General features: G+C 36.3%; 2 long non-coding RNA genes across 2 annotated transcripts; both read right to left on the bottom strand.

Annotated features, from left to right (window-relative positions):
- Positions 1-930: 930 nt before the first annotated feature.
- Positions 931-3,034, bottom strand: LOC124438580. The gene is made up of 2 exons (XR_006946139.1): positions 2,835-3,034; positions 931-1,972 (listed from the first exon to the last, which is right to left on the bottom strand). It is a non-coding gene; the product is annotated as an uncharacterized LOC124438580 (long non-coding RNA).
- A 775-nt stretch (positions 3,035-3,809) lies between these two features.
- On the bottom strand, positions 3,810-5,622 carry LOC124439249. The gene is made up of 2 exons (XR_006946329.1): positions 5,152-5,622; positions 3,810-4,660 (listed from the first exon to the last, which is right to left on the bottom strand). It is a non-coding gene; the product is annotated as an uncharacterized LOC124439249 (long non-coding RNA).
- Positions 5,623-6,055: the final 433 nt, after the last annotated feature.

The following is a 6,055-nucleotide window of genomic DNA, read 5'->3' as shown; positions in this document are numbered from 1 at the left end:
TCGCATATCAAGCATGCTTGATATTTTGGCCAAGATGTGAGCTAGATGCCCACATATAACCAATTAAAGGACCAATAGTGATGCGTCTTTTTAACTCGTAAACAAACAGCAAAATATCGATTACAAAGAGGTGATGAACGAATACCCATTCATGCTTTTACCCACTCAACTAAATATTTTCAAAAATTTCATCATGTTATTCCAAAGATTCTGTCACTTGTCTGCTTTAATTCCTTTGTGATTTCATCATAAGCAATTTAGCCTTTTTTATTTTAAAGTCTGGTGAACTTACATCAAACACACAGGGGAAATTTGGCCATAAGTTAATGAGTTTGTCAATGACTTAAAGTTGTCCAACATGTACTCCTCATTAATTCGTTTGTAGCAGTGGCCCATATTTTGATGTTTGGTAATGAGTTAACAGGACGCATCGCTATTGGTTCTTTAATTGGTTATATGTGATCATCCTGCTCAAATTTAGCGCAAACGGTGAGTTTTTGCCCCGCGTGGCCAAAAATAACAAACATGCTTGATATGCAAGAAAAGGTTTCATGAGCCGTAAAAGTCAGTAAAATTCATCCCCACACAGCGAGCTACCGCCTGAGCTAACGGGTACGAGTAAATTTTAGTTCAGCTGATAGCTCTCGTGTGCTGCAGGCTTAAAGCGTGTCGTGTATTAGACGTCTCTATCTAATAGGCATTACGATATCGTTATAACAAAGCGAGTTTTTGTCAAACCACACAGAAAGCAAACTTTGCTGTGCAACCTGCTGCCGTATAATCGATTAGATAACTAGCGGCCGTTAGTCTAGTCGGCTGAAGTGCCAATGCTCAACAAACTATGAAATTTTCAGAAATTCTTTTCACCATGTGGGATTTTCCCCACAACATGGCGACCAATGAGAACACTCGATACAGTAGAAGATAAAATTTCATTGGCAACTTTTAATACCTTTTTATTATTCAAGTATTTATTAATAACTACTAGATTACGAGCAGACTGGAAATCAACTTGTGACTGTAAATACGCAAGCAATAAACGAAACACATCTTGGATGCCATTTAGAAACAACATAAGCATTTAACATTTCTTTTAATTCATTCAATGCAAATGAATTAAAATATACAAAATATTAGGAAAAATTTTCATTGATGACTTTTCATAATTTGGCTTTGTCCAGTTTATTTACATCACAGTTTCCAGTTTTTTCTTTCAAGTGGAAGTTACAGCCAGATTTTCCATGTTAATTCCAAGTTAAGCAGGGCTTTCTCTGCTTATCACAGTTTCTTCCAGGTCATCTATTACCATTTCAGGTATAACAGGGCGTTCCAGCATAATTTGGGCTTTCTTTCTATTGCTAAATACAACCAGATTCTCCAAGTTATTTCCAGGTTCAAAAGAGCTTTCCTTGCTAAACACAGGTTCTTCCAGTTCATCTATTACCATTCCAGGTAAATTAGGGCGTTCCAGCCTAATCAGGGCTTTACCCAGATTCTCCATTTCAAACGCCACATTCACTCGAGGTGCATACGAGCTCGTCAAAAATCTAGATGTCTGCTCATCGCCCCTAAAAATTCTGGAAGAAAAACGATTGCGTCTCTCGATACTTTTCCACTTGTCCTCTATCTCCATTTGGCAGTTTATGCGCTCACGCTTTAATTCCACATTTACGCCGAATGTAACATATACGTAGCAAAAAAAACACACGACAGCGATAAAAAAATTGTTGACAAAGCCAGAAGAATGATTGCAACTACTACGATGTGTTCAATGACCCAATTCATGGTTGTTTGATGTTTTCAGAGTGCGATGATGCTGAAAGTAGTCAAACGTGTCAATGCTTGGTGTAAAACTTGAAGATTTTAAGCCAGGATGATTTTTTTCTGGATTTTCAGTCTTTAAACGTCGGGAGAAAAGAACTGGGTTTTTTTCGCAACTCTGGTACTGGTTAGATCTTGTCAAAATGCAGGACTTAGAAAGAAAAAATGTATGCACGACTTGAACTGGACAATAAATGAAACAAATTATTAGTTCTGGAATTACAAATTTTCATCATCGAAAAAAATATAATCCCCATTTTCAGAAGTTTGAAGATTTTACCATCAAAGCATGACGCTATCCATGGCTTCGCTCAACAGGTGCCTGTATTCGAAAAGTTAACTCATGCACTCATTAGGTGCGACCTAAAATCACTTTATAACTATTCCATGCAAGACGGTATTTTACTTTAATGATCACACGACTTGAAATATTTTAGCAAAAATCTATAGGAAAGTGAGTGAGTTTTTAGAATACAGGACTTAAAGGAAATGCTCAATTTAAATGCATGCATGACTTTATAAGATATAGCGGACCATTTTACAACGTATCAAAAATTTTTATTTAATGGAGCAACAGACACCAACCTTTACAAAACATCAGGTCAAAAGTCTTTCATTCATTGACACATTTTCATCGCAAAACAAAGGATATTTAGAAAACATTTGCCGCACAAATATTAATTTTGATTTATTAAACTCTTGATAAACTTTTTCTCTCGAATCACAATCTTCTTCAGCAGAAAGCTTGAAAATACATCAAATTTTATACAACACTAATTACACAAAGAAAACTTTGTTTCGTATCGGCTAAATTATCAGCTGAATAAGGACTACGAGTCGGCTTACGTTAAATTCTATTCAAGCGATTTGTTTTAGACTTAACGAGTATCGAAGATTTCCTGTATCAAAGATTACGAGTATTGAAGACTTCCTGTATCGAAGATTACGAGTATCGAAGATTTCCTGAAGTTCTATGGTATATCAGAAAGCGAAAAAACGACAAAAGAACTTACATTTATATTAAAACTTTGGTCTTTCTAAGCCAACCATCACACCAAAGTACAGATGAGAACCAGACGTAATTAATTAAGAAATTGTGCTTAATAATACACAAAAGGGTGTCCCAAAACTCATCAAGGATTTAATTCAAAAGTATTAGACCCTCAGGGAGACCTAAACGCCCATAAATACAATAATGAGGGTGTTCACAGTGTGTCTCTAAAAAAAACGGAGCACACATTAATCATGTATTCGCTGATGTCATTACGCACAATAAAGTAACTAACATGCACATTAAATGAAGTTTACAGCCCTGCTCCTCTTAGGCCCGTTTCTTAATCTCAAATTTATTGCGTATAAACTTTGTATTATCAAAGCGACATTAGCAGTTTTGGTGTTGTAGACTGTGTTGGTGTTGCAAACTGGTTGGTGATGTAAACTGTGTTGGTGATGTAAACTGTGTTGGTGTTGTAGACTGTGTTGGTGTTGTAGACTGTGTTGCTGTTGTAGACTGTTTTGTTGATGTTAACTGTGTTGGTGATGTAAACTGTGTTGATGTTGTAGACTGTGTTGGTGTTGCAGACTGTTTTGATGATATAAACTGTGTTGGGGATGTATGAACTGTATTGATGATGTAAAAGACTGTGTTAGTTTTTTAGATTGTGTTGGTGCTATAGACTGCGTTGGTGATGTAAACTGTGTTGTAGACGTAGACTGTGTCAGTGTTGTAGACTGTGTTGGTGATGTACACTGTGTTGGTGATGTAAACTGTGTTAGTGTTGTAGATTATGTTGGTGTAGGCTGTGTTGGTGTTGTAGATTATGTTGGTGATGTAAACTGTGTTGGTGTTGTAGACTGTGTTGGTGATGTAGATTATGTCGGTGATGTAGACCATGTTGGTGATGTAGATTATCTTGGTGATGTAGACTTGTTGGTGATGTAAACTGTGTTGGAGTCGTAGATTATGTTGGTGATGTAAACTGCGTTGCTGCTGTAAACTGTGTTGGTGTTGTAGATTATGTAGGTGATGTAGACTGTGCTAGTGATATAAACTGCATGGTGTTGTAGATTATGTTGGTGATGTAAGCTGTGTTGGTGTTGTAGACTGTGTTGGTAACGTAAATTATGTTGGTGATGTAGACTGTGTTGGTGTTGTAGGGACTGTAATGGTGATGTAAATTAGGTTGGTGATGTAGACTGTGTTGGTGATAAAAACTGTGTTGGTGATGTAGACTGTGTTGATGATGTAGATTGTGTTGGTGATATAAACTGTGTTGATGTAGACTGTGTTAGTGATGTAGACTGTGTTAGTGATGTAGACTGTGTTAGTGATGTAGACTGTGTTAGTGATGTAGACTGTGTTAGTGATGTAGACAGTGTTAGTGATGTAGACTGTGCAGCCATAAATATTGGTGAGCGGGAGGTCAACATCGCCCAATTGCTTACCCTCTACCCTGCCCCTGATAATATTCCTAAATAATGTCTTCGCCCACCTTTTTTATCGATATTTCTCATAGAGAATAATTATATTATTTCATATAAACAAGCCAGTGTAACTTACCCTGGATTTACACAACAGTGGCAGAGGTGTCACGAAGTCGTGGTAGCATCATTCATTGATGTAGAATTTTTTAAACTTGTGAAAAAAGTGCTCGTATTTTCTTTACATTAATAAAACTTGACAATTTTAAAAGCAATATTTTATTCCAGTAATTCTCCCAATCAAATCGTAGATATTCGCCCTGGGGATTTTTCAGCTATTCGTCCTTCGTGCAACTCAGACTCTTTATAGTCGTCACAAGCCAGCGTCGTACCCATTGATTCTCACTACTTTGGGCTTCTGAAGAAAATTTGCCCGACTTCAACTTGTATGTCAGTTGCACTATCCAGTGTATTATGAGATCTGTGGTCGTACCCAGGTGCTTTGATGCTTTAAACCGTTTGATCCAATTTAAATGCGCGTTATCTATGTGAAAAACGCGGCGGGCGACGACACGCGCGGACAAAAAATTGGAAAATCACAGGGAATCGTAACGGCTTGTAACAGCCACGCAAACGCGCGATGTCCACGCACGCCATATCAAATTTGTAGAACTTATAAATGCGCATTCAAATCAGTGATTTACATTGCATCAATTGGTACAAAGCATAAAAGCGCGTGGGTATGAAACTGGTCACACACATTCACAACGAGGAATACATCATTGTTACACATCTCTTCAGCTCATAAAAAATCATCAAAATTTTAGTAAAAGCCTGGGACTAATTGTATTCAAATTTATTCTTACTCAAGTCTCTAAATATTTCGAGTTGAATTCCGAGTTACATTACCTCGTGACTTGGTTAGGCAATACCTCGTTAGCAATTAATAATCTATCAAATGACCATCAATATTCTATCAAATGAAAAATAAATTTTCTATCAAATAATCATCAATATTCTATCAAATGACCATAAATTTTCTATCAAATAATCATCAATATTCTATTAAATGACCATAAATTTTCTATCAAATAACCATCAATATTCTATTAAATGACCATAAATTTTCTATCAAATGACCATCAATATTCTATCAAATAACCATTAATATTCTATCAAATGACCATCAATATTCTATCAAATGACACTCAATTTTCGATCAAATGACAATCAAGCATACATTGATTGCCACAAAGTATTTCTCGTTGCATTTCAAGTTGTTCCGTCATGAAGGAACATATTTCTACGCAGGCAATCAAAAAGAACCGCTCAGACTGTGTCGAGTAATGTTTGAAAGTGATGATTATCATTCACGTTAAAGCTTACCTTAAATTATGAGTATTAGAGTCATGCTTTGCACGCTCGAGACACCAAAATAGCGGCTTTTGTATATTAGGAGTGAAGTGTAAATAAAACGTGAATATCGAAGCATAAGAAAATTTCTTAGTCTTAACAACTTTGGTTGCACACTGTAGGGTGTAAAATATAAGTACAAGTTGTAAAAATGCCGTTTTATGTCAGTGGCGAAACTAGGGTCTATAGGCAACTGGTTAATATAGCTTGGAAGACGATATTTGAGAGGATATTTAAGGAAGGAAATGAATGAACGAGAGGTAACAACACAACTAATTCACACCACACAATGGAAATGAATCCTTGAAGAGTAGTTCACACAAGATAAACATTCAATCGCACTCTCCGTCTGATTCCATCAACTGTACACTTCATACGAATATCGTCGTACAAAAGCATA

Source organism: Xenia sp. Carnegie-2017, unplaced genomic scaffold, assembly GCF_021976095.1.
Source record: "Xenia sp. Carnegie-2017 unplaced genomic scaffold, XeniaSp_v1 HiC_scaffold_19, whole genome shotgun sequence".
Taxonomy (NCBI): domain Eukaryota; kingdom Metazoa; phylum Cnidaria; class Anthozoa; order Malacalcyonacea; family Xeniidae; genus Xenia; species Xenia sp. Carnegie-2017.
This window is presented reverse-complemented; position numbering and strand designations above follow the sequence as displayed.